At 50.5% G+C, this 18,374-nt stretch overlaps 1 protein-coding gene across 1 annotated transcript in view; it reads left to right on the top strand.

Moving 5' to 3' along the window:
• RASGRF1 (Ras protein specific guanine nucleotide releasing factor 1) overlaps nucleotides 1–18,374 on the top strand; it is a 102,436-nt gene that overhangs the window by 4,301 nt on the left and 79,761 nt on the right. The window lies entirely within an intron of this gene.

Here is an 18,374-nt window from a genome sequence, read left to right as displayed (position 1 = left end):
CCAGGTTCTTCCTGATCCCTTCATCCAGAACCTCAACACTGATGTAGGTAGAGGGTCCAGAAGCTGGGGGCCCACAGTACCTGTTGTCCACCCGTGGGCGCCTTTCCCTGGAGACCAGATGAAGGCCCTCTCCTGGTCCTCATTTCTGGGTGGCCTGGTATCTCCATGTTAAAGATAGCCGTAAGCCCATGAGCATGCAATCTCATCCGCACCACCGAGCAAGGTAGTGGCTGAAATGCTCTCTGGCTTTCTCTGCAGCGGCGCTGTCCTCACCACAAAGCCTGCCCTCCAATTGCTGTAGCTCATCCTGCCTCTTGGCCAATCAGAAAAGCACAAACCTGGATGCAGGGAAATACTGCATACTCTAAAAGCAACACCCCTCAGACAGAGGGACGTTACTGCACGCTCACACACACGTGGGGCCAGCAGCTCAGCCTGCCATACTTGCACCTCTGGAAGGACCAGCAGGGCTGTGCCCTTCTCTGGTTCCAGACCAGGGCCGGGCCAGGAGATGTGGGGCCCCAGAGTTCACTGTGGAGGGGACTCATGTCCCCACCCTAGCCCCCAAATATTTCTAGCACTGACACGAGGTTGAAGAGCCTCAATAATTACACCTTTTGTGTGTATGTGTGTGTGTATTCGGTTGTGTCCAACTCTTTGCAACCCCATGGATTACAGCCCACCAGTCTTCCCTGTCCATGAGATTTACCAGGCAAGAATCTGGAGTGGGTTGCCGTTTCCTCCTCCAGGAATCTTCCTGACCCAGGGATCGAAGCTGAGTCTCCTGCACCTCTGGCACTGGCAGGCGGGTTCTTTACGAGTTTAGCCAGTGGGGAAGCCCTAGTGACACTGTAGTTGAGATATTTATTTGTGCAGTACACAGTTTGGCTCTCAGTGTCAGGCTGATACCCAGTCCTGTGAATACAGAAAAAAATGAAATTGATTCTCTGTCTTTAAAGCTCACCATGGAGTAGAGTGCACCGTAAACACCAAGTGCCAGAATTCTTCATACTCAGAAGTCCAGACTCTTCCCACGCCTGCCTTGGGTCAGGAGCTCACAGTGTCAGGCTTGATATGTTAGACTTGCTCACATGGTCCCTCCTTGCCCCACACCAGTCCCTGGCCACATGGCAGTCCTTGGGACTGAGCTTCTAGAAGGTAAACCTGACCATGTTCTAGGTCCCTGAGCATGTCACTGTCTTTCATTGCCTTTGGGAAAAAAATGCAGGCTCTCCAGCATCACCCAAAGCACCCAGCAGGCTCCAGCCTCCACCTGCCCTGCCAGCCCTGCCCGACCCTCCCCTGCCCCTCGTTCCTCACCTGACCCTGCCTTCTCTTGCCCACCTCAAGGCCTCTGCAGAAGCTGCTCCCTATGCTTGGAATGATCCCCCCCCACCCCCAGGTTTAGTGACCAACTTCTCCTCCTTCAAAGATCTCCTTTTAGGTCTTAGCCTAAAAGTCATCTCCTGAGCCCCCCCACCCCCACCCTGTGGGAGCTAGAGGAGCCCCAGTTTCCCCATCACAGGCTTTCACAGCCCTCTGTCCTTCATCCACATGGCTTATCAGGCTAGGCTTACTTGATGTATTTAGCTGGTGGTTTGTGAAGGGTCTTCCTTCTCCCTATAGAATGTAAAGGCTGGAGGGCATGTCTTATATCCAGTCTCTTCCCCTCATCATCCTGACACCCCATGAGGTTATCCCTGAAAACTATTTTTGAGGTAACAAAACTGAGGCTCAGAGATGGTCAGTAACTTGTCCAAGATTACAGAGCGCATACTTGGCAAAGCTAGCCTGTGAACCCAAGTCCATGCATGCGTGCAGTTGTGTCCAATTCTTTGTGACCCCATGCACTGTAGCCCACCAGATTCCTCTGTCCATTGGATTTCTCAGGCAAGAATACTGGACTGAGTTGCCATGCCCTCCTCCAAGGGATCTTGCCAATCAGGAATTGAACCCAAGTCTCCTGCATTGCAGGTGGATTCTTTACAGCTGAGCCACCGGGGAAGCCCAAACGCAGGTCCATGTGACTCTAAAACCTGCGCTTTCCAACCACAAGCACAGCACAGAGACTGGGGCTGAGGGACTGCTTGAGTTTAGCATCCTCCGCCAAGAGAAATAAAGAACGAGAGAGAGAGAGAGAGAGAGAGAATTAACAGCAAGCAAAAGGATGGTGCTGTCTTTCTGGTGACATCTGGGACGCAGCTTTTGTTTCTGTCGGGGTGGGAGACTTGCACCTCAAGTCCCAGTAGTTGGGAATAAGCCCCCCAAGGCAGGCATCCATACCCCATGGGCTCCCTGGCATCTGTGGGAGCCTGGAGCCAGCATGTGTATGCACAGAGCCAAGAACAGGACTCAGCCCCCTGGTGTTTATGCAGGAGAGTCGGTGACGCGTGCACTTGAGGGGGGCCCAGAACACTGCCAACGCCTAGACGCCTCCGGGAGGGCACCTGTCGTGCTGGGAGCAGCTGCGAGCCTCGGACACCCCCGCTGCCCATCCCCTCCCCAGCTCAGAGAGGAAGGCACAGCCCCCAAGCACATGGCTTCAATTCCCAGCTCATTCACTGAGGGGTTTGTCCACCCCCAGCAGTGACATGGAATTGGGTAAAAGCCACATGGACTGACTTTGGATTCTGGCTCTGCCAGCTCCCAGCTTGGGAAGGTCTGCAAGCTCTCTGAGCCTCAGCGTCCCCATCAGTGACATGGAGTCTGTAACTCAGCCTGCCCCGCCACTTGTTCTGAGTGTCATAGTGGGTGCTGTTTGTAAAGCCCTCGCATAGTACAGTTGCTGTTGTTGTTTAGTTGCTCAATCATGTCTGACTCTTTGCAGCCCCGTGGACTGTAGCCCACCAGGCTCCTGTGTCTATGGGATTTCTCAGACAAAGGTGCTGGAGTGGGTTGCCATTTCCTTCTGCAGGGAATCTTCCTTATCCAGGGATTGAACCCGGGTCTCCTGCATTGCAGATGGATTCCTTACCACTGAGTCTCCGAGAAGTCCACCCCCACCCCCGCCAATAGCACAGTAGGTCCAATCAATACATTATAACTGTTGTGGCTTCTCTGGTGGCTCAGACCATAAAGAATCTGCCTGCAACACAGGAGACCCAGGTTCAATCCCTGGGTTGGGAAGACCCCCTTGCAGAAGGAAATGGCAACCCACTCCAGTATTCCTGCCTGGAGAAGCCCATGGACAGAGGACCCTGATGGGCTACAGTCCATGGGGTCACAAAGAGTCAGTCACGACTGAGTGACTAACACTTTTGCTTTCATTGTGGCTTCACCTTTCATGGTTATGACAGGCACTTCCTCCACAAAGCAAGGACCCAGATCTCCTGCATCTCTGGAAGGTTTAAAGTGAACCAACACAGACCCTTGACCCTGGATATAAAAATAGGATGGTAAATCTTAACTCAGAGAACCTATGTGTTTCTGAGAAGGTCTGAGTGAGCATGCCCCTGAAAGAGGGAAAGTGGCTGCAGAAGCCTCCTTCATCCATGGTGGCCACACCATCACCCAGCCCTGTGGATTTCACCTCCTAAATCTCTCCCAGACCATCCTCTCTGGTCCCTCTCTTCCTCCAAGGCTCTAGTCCAGGCCACCATCATCCTGTCTGGACTTAGGTGCGGGCCTCCTAACGAGTGTACTAGTCAGCATGGGTGATGTCATGCTGCAGTAACAAACAAGCCCCCAATTTCCAAGAACACAACAGAGACTTATTTCCTGCTCAGACTTTAGGTCCCATATGGTTGGCAGGAGGGCACTGATCGCTGTGACCGCTCAGGGACACAGCCTGACATAGATTCATCCTGACACCTGCCTCCACGGTCACCTCCACTGAGGGCGGGTATGTGGCCAATCTCTCCCTGGCTCTTAAAGCTTCCCCCCCACACCCAGAAGTGGACTGCTCTGGCCACAGTTCAGGGTGACAAGGCAGGTCAGGTGGCTTCAGTTCAGAGGTGGCAGGGACATGCAGACCTACCATGAAAGCAGGGCTCTAGAGGTGTTGGGAGAACCGTCTCCGTACATTCACTGCATCCCGCCACTTATGTGCCTCTCTGCAGCCAAAGCACTTTCCAAAACGCAGATCTAGTTGTCACACACACACACACACACACACACACACACGAGTAGCTGAGAGAAAAGCAGAAGCGCCATCATGATGGGTGTAATGACAGGAAGCAGAGGTTGTGCCCAGCAATGTGTGCTCACACCTGCAGGAGCATCTCTTCCCAGCCTGGGGGCATCGGGGAGACTCCACCCAGAAAGGGGCAAGTAGGACAGTGAATGCAGCTTGCACGGGAGGCAGAGCTGGCCTCTAAAGCCCATGTGCAGGTTACAGAGCACAATGAGGGGCTGGCACAGGTCTCAATGATAGAACGGGCTGCTGTCAGCTCCAGGCTGCAGAGATCGAGGCAGGGGGAGGAGAGACAGGAGGAAAACCCATCGGGAGGCAGGAGGTCAGGTCGGAGAAGGCTGTCGAACAGAGCGGTCACGAAGGCCTGAATTTGGGGAGTGTGAGAACACTGAAGATTCCACCCTCTCTATTATGCGTCACCCTGCACTGTGCCCCTGAAACCATCCCTGGCTCCCACATGCCCTGGCCTGCACAACCTCTGGATCTTCCTACCTCCCAGGCTCGGTAGTGAGCCCGTGAAAGCTCCAGGTGGTCTCCATACCTTCTCCTTCAGCCACCGCTCAGATAGAGCACCTTTGCAGCTGACGGCTTACAAAGTCCTTTCCATGCCTAGCATTTCGTACAACACCAAGGTAACCCTGCTATTCCTGCAGTTGTATGTGGGGAAGAGCTCATCCTTGCTTGGATGAAGCTCAGATAGATGGAGCTCATCTCTCCACAAACACCTGAGTGTCTGTGTCGTGCAAGACCCCGAGCCCTCGCTGCTAATAAATGTCAGGCCTCCTGGTTCTGGGTTGTTAAGATCAGAGGACATCTAGGCCTCTGTTGTTAAATTCAGCAATTTATACTTAGAGACCATGTCTTACTAAACGAGCAAGGCTATTGCAGTTTCTTTCCCCTGAAAAAGAGAGAGAGAGAATTATTTTCGAGAAGATAATTCCCAGTTGAATTTTTATTTATTTTTCAAATTGAAAAATCTAACTGAGACCTTAAAATGAAATTAATTTTAGAAGTGTGAATGAATGAATTTTTAGCCGCTGTAGCTGGCATTCCAAAAACACGTCTGGAAATTCAGACAGACTTGATTGACTTTTCCTCTGTCGGACTATATAAGTGAAATATAACCAGCTTTGTGGAATTGCCTCTTAGACTATTAGCCAAACTCAAGGAGTTAGTGAAATAGCTTGGAAGCACTAGTCAATCATGCAGCATCCTCTGCGTGCCTGTTAACCTTACCCCTAGCCTGCTGCTGCCCATCTACCCTTTCTCCCACAGTGGGTCTTCCCTGCCCTCCAGCTACACTGGTGGTCGCCTGGACTCCCCTCACCTCTCTGTCAGATCCACAGGCTTTGGGGAGCTTGGGGGAAGACTGGTGATCTGGATGGAGAGCCCATACAGTGTGGGCACAGGTGAGGAGAGGCAGGCGTGTAATTACATCTGAGAGCTTCCTGGTAGCCTGGGCACAAAGGGAAACCAGCCAATTATGGAACACCCATTGCCTCCCAGAAAGTCACAGTGCAATTCATCCAGTAGGAGCACTTGTATACTCCCAGGGGCTTACATATGGGAGACTACTGGGGAGTGATGAGGACCTCAGGGGCAGAATCACTGCAGAAACAGAGGTTCACCCCACTTCAGTGGCTCCCACTGGCTCTCAGGGCAGGCTGGGCATGCTCACTGAAGATCACAGTCCATGAGGCTACAATGCTGAGGTCCAAAAGATAGTGTCCTGGTGACTAGACAATGCAGGGGTCAGCTTGGAGAACCTGGAAAGTGGATGGTCAGTTAGGCACTCTCAAACGGCCACTGACTTTTATTTTAAAATTTTAGAATTGGTAATATATTCTTGACATTTAGAAGTTACAAAGACGTAAACAGTGACAATGCTGCTTCCCACTGCTAACCCTGGCAATCCAGTTCTCCTCCACAGAGGATTTTAATGTTACCGGTTGCTTATGCATTCTTCCAGAGAGATTATACATGCAAATATATGCAAAGGTATATAGATGTATGGCCATATATATGCATGTCTGTATAATTATACAAATGGCAACATACTGCAAGCACTATTCTACACATTTTTTTCAATATATTATGGAGATAGTTCTCTGTATTGATCGTCTTCATCCTTTTTTACAGCTGCATAGAAGGAATTTTTGCTTTGCTGAAAGAAGGAAAAAACTCCAGTCTGGAGAGGTCTGTCTTTCACCTTCTGTCAAAAACCCAGTTAGAAATGACCTATGCACAAGGGTGTTTACTAATTTCAGGTCTGTTTGTAAGAAAAAAAGACTATAAATTATCCAAAAGTCCCTCAAGAGAAGATTAGCTAAATAAACTGCAGCACATCCACATAGCGGAATACTATGCAGGTATAAAAAAGGTGAGGACAGTAAATATACTTATAGAGAACTATCTCCACAATATAGTCAGAAAAACACATGTAGAATAGTGTTTGCAGTATGTCACCCTTTGTATAATTATACATACATGCATATATATGGCCATGTATCTATATATCTTTGTGTATATAATCTTCCTGGTGTGGTAACCAGGCCCTAGGAGGACCATGACTTGAGAACTCAGAGACAGAGGTCAGTGAAATGAGGTTACTTAGAGCAGGGTATGTGGGAGGGCAGGTAGGGAGAAGGTCATGAAGTGGCTTCCAGCCTCCAAGTGGCGTCATGTCAAGTGAGGTAGAGGGTGTGAGTAGGCAGGGTCCTTTCTGGGTTGGTGTGAGAGCACCAGTGGGGCTGGTCAAGGCCAGTACTTCTATTGAGTAGGACCATTGGGAACACGCTGTACCTAGGGACACCCCTCTGTATGCCCCAGACACAAGGGTGGTACAGCCGGGGCAGGGAGGAAGCAGCCTGAAGAGCCATTCACTGTGCCACAGACATGGTGAGACAGGGCAGTGTGCAAGCCCGGAGGGGGCCTGGCCAGAGTCAGCAGGACCTCTTCTGCGAAAGCCAGGGAGCAGACGGACTTGCCCTGGGATCTCAGTGGTGAGAGGTGGAAAGGGACCTCAGATGATGGGGAGCCTGAGTGGGTGGCCCCTTATTGAAGGAGAGGTGGTCTTCAGCCAGAGCACTGCACACACACACACGCACACACACACACACTGATGAGGCCCCTTCAGGTCCACTCTAACACAGTTCTGTTTGCACTGGGACCTCCGCAGCATCAGGCAGAAAGAGCTGACTGAGGCACAGGACCAACTGGGACCATGGTCCCAAAGATGGACCAAGAGGGAGGAGCCAGGGCCCGTGGGGGAGAAGCTGACCGTACCTAGCCAGACCACTGGAGTGGACCTACCAAGAGGAAGGGGTGGGGCTGACCAGGAGTGATGGCCTCCATCCTGCCGCTGACTGCAGCCCACCTCCCTCTTGGAGGAGATAGCGAGCAGAGGCCCAGACAGGACAACAGGTCTGGTTTCTGATCAAGGAACATGAATCAGAGGGGATAAGACCAGGGGCAGAGAGACCAGAGGGAATGGTTTACAAGTTGGGAGATGAGGAACCTTGGAAGCAGGCACAGAGGTAAGGATGGGAGAATGCACAGTTCCAGAGATATCCAAGGCGGAGAACTTGGTGACCCATTGAGTATCAGAAATGAGGAAGAAACAGGAGCTGAGGGTGTTGGAAACAATGCCCCAAATGGCTGATTGAGAGTAATCCTTTGATCTTAGTCCAACTCTGACGCTTCAGTTTCTAAGCCTCTCCCATGCCTCTTGTGTGTGTATGTGTGCATATGCCTTGCTTATTTGAAGAGGGTTAGTTTACAACAACAGCAGTGTATTCCCTCATAGCTCCAGAGGCTAGAGGTCTGAGACCAAGATGCCTGCGGGGCCATGGTCCCTCTGCAGTCTCTGGGGAAGAGCCTTTCCTTTCTTCTGCTGGCTCCTGATGGCTGCCAGCAATCCTTGGTGGTCCTTGATGTGTAGATTCGTCTCTCCAGTCTCTGCCTCCCTCTTCACATGACTTCCTTCCCTGTATGTCTGTCCAGATTTCTCTCTTTTTATTAAAGCCTCCTCTTGTTATGACTTCATCTTCCCTTGCTTATATCTGTAAAGATCCTACTACAAATAAGGTCTTTTAAAAAAAAAAACTTATTGGAGTAGAGTTGATTTACAATATTACGTTTGTTTCAGATGTACAGCAAAGTGAATCAGCCGTACATATACATATATCCCCTTTTTGAGATTATTTTCCCATATAGGCCATTACAGAGTATTGAGTAGAGTTCCCTGTGCTATACAGCAGGCTCTCATTAGTCATCTATTTTAGACAGAGTAGTGAGTATATATCAATCCCAAACCCCCAGTTTATCCCTCCCTCACCTTCCCCTGTTGTAACCGTAAGTTTGTTTTCTACATCTGTGACTCTACTTCTGTTTTGTCCGTCCGTTCCTTTGTACCATTTTTTTTTACATAACACATATTCGCAAATAAGTTCTTGGTCACAAATTCTGATAGACATGAATGTTAGGAGAGCACGATTTGTGCCCAGCGTGTGTATGCACAAGGTGTGGTTTTTCTAGTAGTTGGCCACTAACTAGTTGTTTTGATGGGGCTTCCCATGTGGCTCAGTGGTAAAAATTCTTCCTGCCAATGCAGAAAACTCTTCCATAGGTCAGGAAGATCCCCTGGAGGAGAAAATGGCAACTCCCCCCGCCCCGCCCCCAGTATTCTTGCCTGAGAAATCCCATGGACAGAGAAGCCTGGTGGGCTACTGTCCATGGGGTCAGAAAGAGCCAGACATAACCGAGTGACTGAGCACACAGGTTGTTTAGACCCATCACTTGGACCTGGCAAATGATTCGAGTGGTTTTAAGACCATTATCAAGCACTTCTATGAACCAGGAGCTTTCACAGCATCATATGTTTTGCACAGCCCTGTGAGGTTTGTGATATCCTCCCCTTTTTGTGAAAGAGAAAACAGGTCCACAGAAATGAAGAGATATATTGAAGACACCAAGGATAAATAATATATAATAAATTTAAACCCAGGTGACTCTAAAGCCTAGCATGTGCCACAGCTCCAGAGTCCTGGAACACTAGTTTCATGGAATGTTGATCTTCCAAAAAATGAAAAGTGTTCCATGGTGGGATAAGTTCTGGAAGAAGTTCCTTCAGGGACTTCCCTGGTGCTCCAGTGGCTAAGATGCTACACCTCCAATGCAGGAGCCTGGATTTCAACCCCTGGTCAGGGAACTCTATCCCGCATGCCACAACTAAGAACTGATGCAGCCAAATAAATAAATATTTTTAAACAACATGCATCATTAAACATATTTAAGAGAAGTCCCTTCATTGCACAACTGCTCAGTGCCTTTATGAAGTGACTGGGCCTCCTCTCCCTAAAGAGAGATAAGCCTCATTAATGGAAAGCCATGGCCCACACCCTTCCAGATAACTCGCCCACCTGAGAAGTAAATGCAATGCCACCTGCTTTGTGGCATTTGCTGTGCATCGATTAATTAGTGATCTGGGCTCCCATGCCGTGCTGACACATGCATTCAGCCACCCATTCAGCAAATGAAGGCCATTCCAGACCATTCCAAACCCAGGCAGGGACACGGTGCCAGGCTCTGGGGACATTCTTGGTCAGGAATCATTTGTTTGAAAGGAGCAGGAGCCCATTCAAAGCAGCTTAAGCAAAAAGGACTGCTCTTGGAATGGTTACTGTGGTAATTAATGGAACCCACGGAGCAAACCTGTGTCCCGGTCTCCAAGGCCTGGACCAGAACCATCTCTCTTTGCCCTGTCCTCCCCCACCCCCACTCTAGTTTCATGCTCTCCCATCTCCACTTCTCTCTGAGGCAGCTCTGCCTCCTCCTTTGTTGTTGGTACTTCGAGTTCAACACACACTGCTCATTAATTTGGTTTCTCCCTGTCATTGTTCCAAATAACTGAAAATTCCTGGATGGATGGCATGCAACTGTGTTGCTCCAGGGTGAGGGGCCCCAGGAGAACGTAAGAGGATGAGTAGGGGAAAGAGGTGCTTCATCTGCAGACACTGCTCCCTATTAGGGGTTCGCTGGGACCAACAGGAGGGCTTTGAAAAATATCGGTGCCTGAAGCCTATCCCCTCTCTGTTCCTTGCTCCCACGTTCTGGTTTAATGTGCCTAAAAACAGGGCTCGAGCATCCGTGTCGGCTTGGGTTCTCAGGTATCTCTATTGGGAGGCCCAGGTCAGGACTCTGTGCTGTACAGCAAGTCCCCTACATACCAACTGTCAAGTTGTGAACTTTCAAAGATGTAAACGTGTGTTCGCATGTCCAGTCAATGAGTTAGTTCACGTATCGGGCGTACCTTGTCATGTACGTGCATCCTCTTCAAACGGTTGTGCTTGTGTGCACTTTACTGTCCAGTACTATGTAGGGTACAGTAGTGCAGTGTCTTTTCTGCAAGCCCAGGATGTCTGGAAGCAAGCGTAAAAGCAGTGGTGATGTAGCTGGTACTACTCTGCTTTTCAAGGTACTGCATTGTTAAGACTCAAACTGTTTTCTTTAATTTTTGTGTTTGTTTTTTGTGTATTGCTTGTGGGAAAAGTATTCTACACCTATTACAGTACAGTACTATGTAGCCGATCATGTTAGTTGGGTACTTAGACTAATTTTGTTGGACTCGTGAACAAATTGAACTTATGATCGTGCTCTTGGAACAGGACTTGTTTGTATGTAGGGGACTTACTGTGATAGGAAAGACAATAAAAAGTCATTACAAGAGGATAACGGCTTTGATGGAGAAGCATAGAGCCTGGCACACCTGACAGTCCAGAGGGAGCAGGAAAGAGATCCTTTAAGACCTGAGTGTGAGAAGTGCCCACACCTTGCAGAAAGCACTAGGCATTGCGGGCTTCCATGTTTGTCACTGATTACTACCATGAGATGGACAGTGTCTGGGTTTACAGTGGGGACGAAAAATACAGGCTGAATTCACAAATGAGAAATCACTCAGGTAGAGAGTTAAAGGTGGAGAGACCTTGATTTTGCATGATTGAGACCATTCATGCATAGTTGACCAAGGCAGGTGTCAGTGTCATGCCCACTTGCCAGGAAGCTTCCCAGCTGGCTCAGATGGTAAAGAATCCGCCTGCAATGCAGGAGGGCCAGGTTCAATCCCTGGGTCAGGAAGATCCTCTGGACAAGGGAATGGCAACCCAGTCCAGTATTCTTGCCTGGAGAATTCCATGGGTAAAGGAACCTGGTGGGCCTACAGTCCATGGGGTCACAGAGTTGGACCCGACTGAGCAACTAACACTTTCACTTTCCACTTGCCAGGGGGAGAGGCAGAGGCTGCCCAGAGTCCCTGGTTCTGAGCTGCACAGCCAAGCATGGACCCCACTGTTGAGACTTCCACCTGCCCCACCTTTTGTAGGATGACCAGGGGTCCTGGTGTGCTCAGGACTGCCTTGGTTTTAGCTCCAGAGTGCGCTGCTTGCAGAAGCGCCTCAGTTCAGTTCAGTTCAGTCACTCAGTCGTGTCCAGCTCTCTGTGACCCCATGGACTGCAGCACACCAGACTTCCCTGTCCATCAGCAACTCCCAGAGCTTGCTCAAATTCATATCCATTGAGTCGGTGATGCCATCCAACCAACTCATCCTCTGTTGTCCCCTTCTCCTCCTGCTTTCCCAGCATCAGAGTCTTTTCCAATGAGTCAGTTCTTCTCATCAGGTGGCCAGAGTATTGGAGTTTCAGCCTCGGCATCAGTCCTTCCAATGAATATTCAGGACTAATTTCTTTTAGGATGGACTACTTTGATCTCCTTACATACAGTCCAAGGGATTCTCAAGAGTCTTCTCCAACACCACAGTTCAAAAGCATCAGTTCTTTGGTGCTCAGCTTTCTTTATAGTCCAACTCTCACATCCATACATGACTGCTGGAAAAACCATAGCTTTGACTAGACGGACCTTTGTTGGCAAAGTAATATCTCTGCTTTTTAATATGCTGTCTAGGTTGGTCATAGCTTCTCTTTCAAAGAGCAAGTGTCTTTTAATTTCATGGCTGCAATCACCATCTGCAGTGATTTTGGAACCCAAGAAAGTAAAGTCTGTCACTGTTTCCATTGTTTCACCCTGTATTTGCCGTGAAGTGATGGGACCGGATGCCATGATCTTAGTTTTTTTAATGTTGAGTTTTAAGCCAGTTTCTTCACTCTCTTCTTTCATCAAGAGGCTCTTTAGTTCCTCTTCACTTTCAGCAATAAGAGTGGTATCATCTGCGTATCTGAAGTTATTGATATTTCTCCTAGCAATCCTAATTCCAGCTTGTGCTTCATCCAGCCCAGCATTTCACATGATGTACTCTGCATATAAGTTAAATAAGCAAGGTAACAATATACAGCCTTGACGTACTCGTCCCAATTTGGAACCAGTCTGTTGTTCCCTGTCCGGTTCTAACTGTTTCTTCTTGACCTGCATACAGATTTCTCAGGAGCCTGGTAAGGTGGTCTGGTATTCCCATCTCTTGAAGAATTTTCCACAGTTTGTTGTGATCTATAGTCCCAGCTCAACTAGGATGTTTGGTCATTGCACCTGTCAGTGGTTTCCCCATGTTCTACATCCTGTGGAGGTACAGAAGCCCTCCAAGCCAGTTAGGATAGGCAGGAGGCAAGGGGGAGGCTAAGCAGAACCAGGGTCACTGGTCATCCCTAGAAAACATGGATATTGATAGCATTTACCCAGAATGCCCAGAGACACCCCATCTGCCTTCTGGACTATAAGCCTGTGAGATCCTCAGGTGGTCACTGGCGGTGGAGCACTCTCTGGTTCTCTATGGTGGTTACAGAGCTCCAGGGAGCTTGGCTGGCCCAAACAAGGCCTTGACCCCAAGATCTGGAACCAAAGCAGGCCAGTGGGTCCCCCATTTCTGCCTAAGCCCAGACCCCTGTAGCAGGTCATAATTCTCTGGCATCAAGAAAGTCTGTCCCTAAAACACCCAAACCAAGCAGAAAGGAGTTTAGGGAGGGGAGAGTGTGTCAGGGCCCGAGGGCTTGTGTCTGGGCTTCCTGAGCAGGGTAGAGAAAGAAAGAGGAGCCCCTAACCCTGGAAGCAGCCAGTCACCAGCCTGAGCAAGAGGAGCGTGAGCAACTCAGGGAAGACAGGGGCTCCATATGGGGGCTGGTTTCTGCAGCTGGTGATGTAGCTGTGGCCAGATGATCTCACTTGCCATGTGGACAGAGGCTGGGAGAAGGGGCAGAGGGACTTGGAGGGGTAGAGAGGAGAGAGGTAGCAAGAGAGACACAGGGAGAAAGGGACAGAGAGGTGCAGAGGTTCAAAAGGAGACAAGAGACAGAAAACAATGGAAATAACAAGATTAGGTGACTTCCTTGGTGGTCCAGTGGTTAAGACTTTGCCCTCCAGTGTAGAGGGCATGGGCTCCATCCCTGGTTAGGGAATTAAGATCCTACTGCCTCGTGATAGTTCAGTCGCTAAGTCATATCTGACTCTTATGACCTCATGGACTGTAGCCCCCCAGGCTCCTCTGTCCATGGGATTTCCCAGACAAGAATACTGGAGTGGGTTGCCATTTCCTCCTCCAGGAGATTTTCCCAACCCAGGGATTGAACTAGAGTCTCCTGCATCTCTGGCATTGGCAGGCAGGTTCTTTATCGCTGAGCCATAGTGCAGCTGAAAGGAAAAAAAAGAACAAGATCAAAGGACCAGAGAGAAGGGGAGATGGTATTTTTCCTACTCCAAGAACCAAGAGGTAAGCTCCTCGGATCAGCCAAGCCAGAGGCAGCCCCACTCCCCATTGAGGATACAGTGATGGGAAACAGCCTCACCCTGGATCCTGAGGGCCATCATCAGGGCAGAGCTTCAGGCTCAGGCATACCAGGCCAGCCACTCTCAACCTGGCATCCTGTCTCTCGTGCACACCTGTGGGCAGCCCAGCCCAAGCGTTGCCATCCAGGGATGGGGGTGGAGTGGGGTGATGGCAACCAGCAGAGGATGGGAGGTCAGTCCTGAGCATCCTTTGAGGAGGAACCAGCCTGTTTCTTGCTATGCGGCAGTGCATCTACCCATAAGATGGGCAGTTGTTCCTTTGATGTTTCCCTGAGCTGCTGAAGTGGCTCAGGGCTGGACAGTCATCACATTTTTGCTCCAAAGTCCACAGCAACCCATACAGGCCAAGAAGTCACCTATTTTGGGAACTGCTTTGGTGGTCCAGTGGTTAAGACTCCATGCTCCCAATGCAAGGGGCCTGAGTTCCATCCCTCATTTAGGGAACTAGATCTCACATGCCACAGCTGGAAAAAAAAATACTGTTGTGCTATAAGGAAGATTTGGCACAGTCAAATAAATAAATTGTTTAGTATCTGGCCTTCTCTGGTTGCTCAGATGGTAAAGAATCTGCCTACAATGCAGGAGACCTAGGTTCGATCACTGGATTGGGAAGATCCCCCTGGAGAAGGGAATGGCAACCCACTTCAGTATTCTTGCCTGGAGAATCCGATGAACAGAGGAGCCTGTAGTAAACTACAGTCCATGGGCTTACAAAGAGTTGGATACAACTGAACAACTAACACAACAAAGCATCTAAAACAGCCTTCTTTCTTAGCATCTTCCTGGAGCCTCTGGCTCACCCATTCTCTCCCTGAGTGTGGGTTTTGTTCTTTCACAGCCAATTGCACTTCCTTTCTCAGGCTCTGTGTCCCTGTGTGCTTTTCCTTCTGTCTCTGTGTGCTTCCCTCCACTCTCCCTGTCCTTTGTCTCCGTTTCTGTGTATAGTCCCTCTTCCCTCATCTCCCAAGTCCAGCGTCCAGCAAAATCTCATTTATTTGGCTGCCTGAAGTCACGTGGGGTGATGACTCAGAATTGCCAGGTGGAAGTTTTACTTTCCCTTAGTGAACACTTTCTACTAGTCAGTCAGGCAACGTGGTTGTACAGGCCAGCTGTCAACGGAGAGGTTTACAAGCACAGAGGGAATGCTCCAGTCATCCGAAGCACTTACATTCCAGCCCGGGGCAGCCCCCAGTCCTGGCTCAGCTGGGCCGTTTCCTGGCTGGTGACCTTGGGCAAACCACAGTGCTTGCCTCCACTTCCTCCGGTAAGTGGAGGTGATCCATTTCACACCTGGGGTTGAGGTGATAATGTGTGCTGAGAACCTGGCCTGATGCCCAGGGCTTCCAATTTCCCCTTTATCTACAGCCAAGCGCCACCACCACCCCCAGCTGCCAGCACTGCAGGCCCTTTGGTTTCTGCCCCGAAGATGCTCTGCAAATTCTCCAGAGCTCACCATGGCATCCGTAGCCAGCTTCCTAGGAGATGTAGTGGGTCTTGCCTGCAGTTATGGCCATATGCACGTCCCTCCAGCCAGCGGGCCACTTCACCTGTATTCTAGCCGGTCAGTTATTCAGGGTCTAGGTGCTATCTCTAAGGAAGAGAGATGCAGGATGCTTGTGGGAGAAAGGTCCCTGGACCTGAACTAGAACAGCAGCAATGGGGACAGATGCCAGGCCACACAGTAGTGGGATGACAGAGGGGTGAACTGGCAGCTCGCGGTGGAGGGGGTGTGAGGAGCTGGGGAAGGGGCCTCTGGGAGCCCTGTCTCTGGTCTGAGGGACCAAGAACTGAGTATCAGCAGCTGTCGAAAGCCAGAGGACTCTCATAGAGACTGTCCTATGGAGTGAAGTAAGTCAGGAAGAGAAAAACAAATATCATATCTTAACGCATATATGTGGAATCTAGAAAAATGGTACTAATGAAGCTATTTGCAGGGCAGAAATAGGCGGATGCAGAGAATGGGCTTGTGGACACAGGAAGGGACGGACAGGTTGCGATGAATTGAGAGAGTAGCCCTGACATGTATACCCTACATGTGTAAAACAGGCAGCTAGTGGGAAGCCGCTGCATAGCACAGGGAACTCAACTCTGTGCTCTGTGATGACCTAGGGGGTGGGATGGGGCGGGGTGGGAGGGAGGCCCAAGAGGGAGGGGACATATGTGTACAGATAGCCGATTCATGTTGTTGTACAACAGAAACTAACACAACATTGTAAAGCAATTATATTCCAATAATAAATAACATTTTAGATGTTTTTTTAAAAAAGAGAAAAACAAAGCCAGATGTTTCTGAAGGCCAGACTCAAGCTGGGGCTGGGGAGGAGAAGGGAGGCGGCCTTCCCAGCTTCCTTCCTCACGGTCAGCAGTCCAGCCGAGGTGAGGTGGCAGGGGCTTACAGTACACAGGGTGGCAGGTAGCCATCTGCTTATCCGTGAAGCAAGATGGGTTAGAAAGAAGGTGAGTATTTATTATTATGTGGAGGATAATTGCTTTACAATATTGTGTTGGTTTCTGCCATACATCAACATGAATCAGCCATAGGTATACATATGTCCCCTCCCTCTTGCACCTCCCTCCCAGCCCCACCCCATCCCAGCCCTCTAGCTTGTCACAGAGCACTGGGTTGAGCTCCCTGCATCATACAGCAAATTCCCACCAACTATCTGTTCTGCGTACGGTGATGCACATGTTCCGGTGCTACTCTCTCAAACTTCCCCACCCTCTCCTTTCCCTCCTCGTGTCCACAGTCTGTTCTCCAGGTGTGTGTCTCCACTGCTGACCTGCAGAGAGGTTCATCAGCACCGTCTTTCTAGATCCCATATATATGCATTAACATACGATATTTGTTTTCCGCTTTCTGTCTTCACTCTGTATAACAGGCTCTAGGTTCATTCACTTCAGTAGAACTGACTTGTGTGTGTTCCTTTTTATGGCTGAGTGATATTCCCCTGTGTACATGTACCACAACTAGAAAGAAGCTTCTGCTGGGAGGGAGGGGCCTCAGCCAAGCCCACCACCTGCTGCAGCTCTGAGTAGCCAGACTCGGGGGCCTCCACCAAGCCCAGCTGGCTCCTGCCCAGGGCGAGCAGCTCCGGGTCGAAGGAAACTACACCTGCCCTGGGAATTGGCCAGCACCACGGATGAGTCCAGCCAGCTCTGACCATGCTGAGTTCCCCTGGGGATTCTCTGGGGACCTGGCAGCCCTGCTGAGCCCGTGTGGAGCTGAGAGGGCCTTGTTTCTGAGTTAGGACCCTGAGCCTCCCCGGCCAGAAGTGCCTTCAGGTAGGGACCCTGCCTTTTCCATCCTTCACCCAGCATCAAGCCCAAGATCTGAGTGGATGGTAGGTGCCCGGGGAAGGTGTTTTTCTGGCCCCCTTCCTTTCCAGCTATGGGACCTTGGGCAAGTGGCCTGACTTTTCTGCACCTCACATTCATCTGTGGTCAACAGATCACAAGACCTGTTCCACTTGGTGCACTTGGGAATACACAAGATCACAGGGTTGCCAGAGGCCGCTTCCGCAGCCCCTTCCACCCCCTCCACTGGCATTTCATCATATAGCCAGATCTCGAACCTGGAGCCTATTATACAGAGTGAAGTTAAGTCAGGCGTGTGTGAGCTCTCCACCCTGGGGATATGGGCAGCATGCTGGCTTGTCGCCTGCAGCTGCATGTGCCACCCGCTCCCTTCTCCAAGGAGCACGGAGTGCCCACCGGAGCCTTCCCAATTCAGTAATGTGTGGCTGCAGCTGACATTTCATTCTACAGCCAGATCTGTTTCCTAGGAAACGAGTGAGAGACATTGACTGTGCAGCGCACACGCACATGCACACACACACACCCCTGGCTGTCACCAAGAATGACAATGAACAGAAAGACAGTAATGTCAGCGGAAGCAAAAAAATAAGTTTATGCCCTTGTGCTGTTGCTCCCTGCTGCCTGGGCTGCAGGGGAGGGAGGGACGGGGACACCACTCCTTGACGCAAGACCACATCGTGGCCTGCGGGGCATCTTCTGAACAGGCAGGTTTGGGGGTGCCCCCTCTGCACCTCGCAGCCTCTATCCTGGAGGGCCAGACCCAGGTGGCCTCTGCAGGTGGGGTCCCGATTCGTTGCTTTGCACCTTCTCTCTGACCGAGTCTGCGCCCAGCTTCCCTCTCCACCCTGAAGCTGGCACCCTAGACTCCTGTCTGCAGCCAGAAAGACATGATCCTCCAGGCACACACAGTCTGCATGTCCACTCCCACCCTTGACTCCCTGACACCTGCCCTTTATCCTGCCGATGCCTCTCCAGTCTCTGGCATCCCACCCTCCTAAGGTGCTCAAGCCGGAGACCTGGGAGTAGTCCTTCCGCTCAGTTCCACCGTGCAGGCCCCTCCTCCCACCCAGCCTCAGCTCTGGCATGCCATATTCCCACCCCTGGAACATGTCGTGCACTCTAGATGTCCATGCTCCCTCC

This window comes from Ovis canadensis, chromosome 18, assembly GCF_042477335.2.
Source record: "Ovis canadensis isolate MfBH-ARS-UI-01 breed Bighorn chromosome 18, ARS-UI_OviCan_v2, whole genome shotgun sequence".
NCBI classification, from domain to species: Eukaryota; Metazoa; Chordata; class Mammalia; order Artiodactyla; family Bovidae; genus Ovis; species Ovis canadensis.
This window is presented reverse-complemented; position numbering and strand designations above follow the sequence as displayed.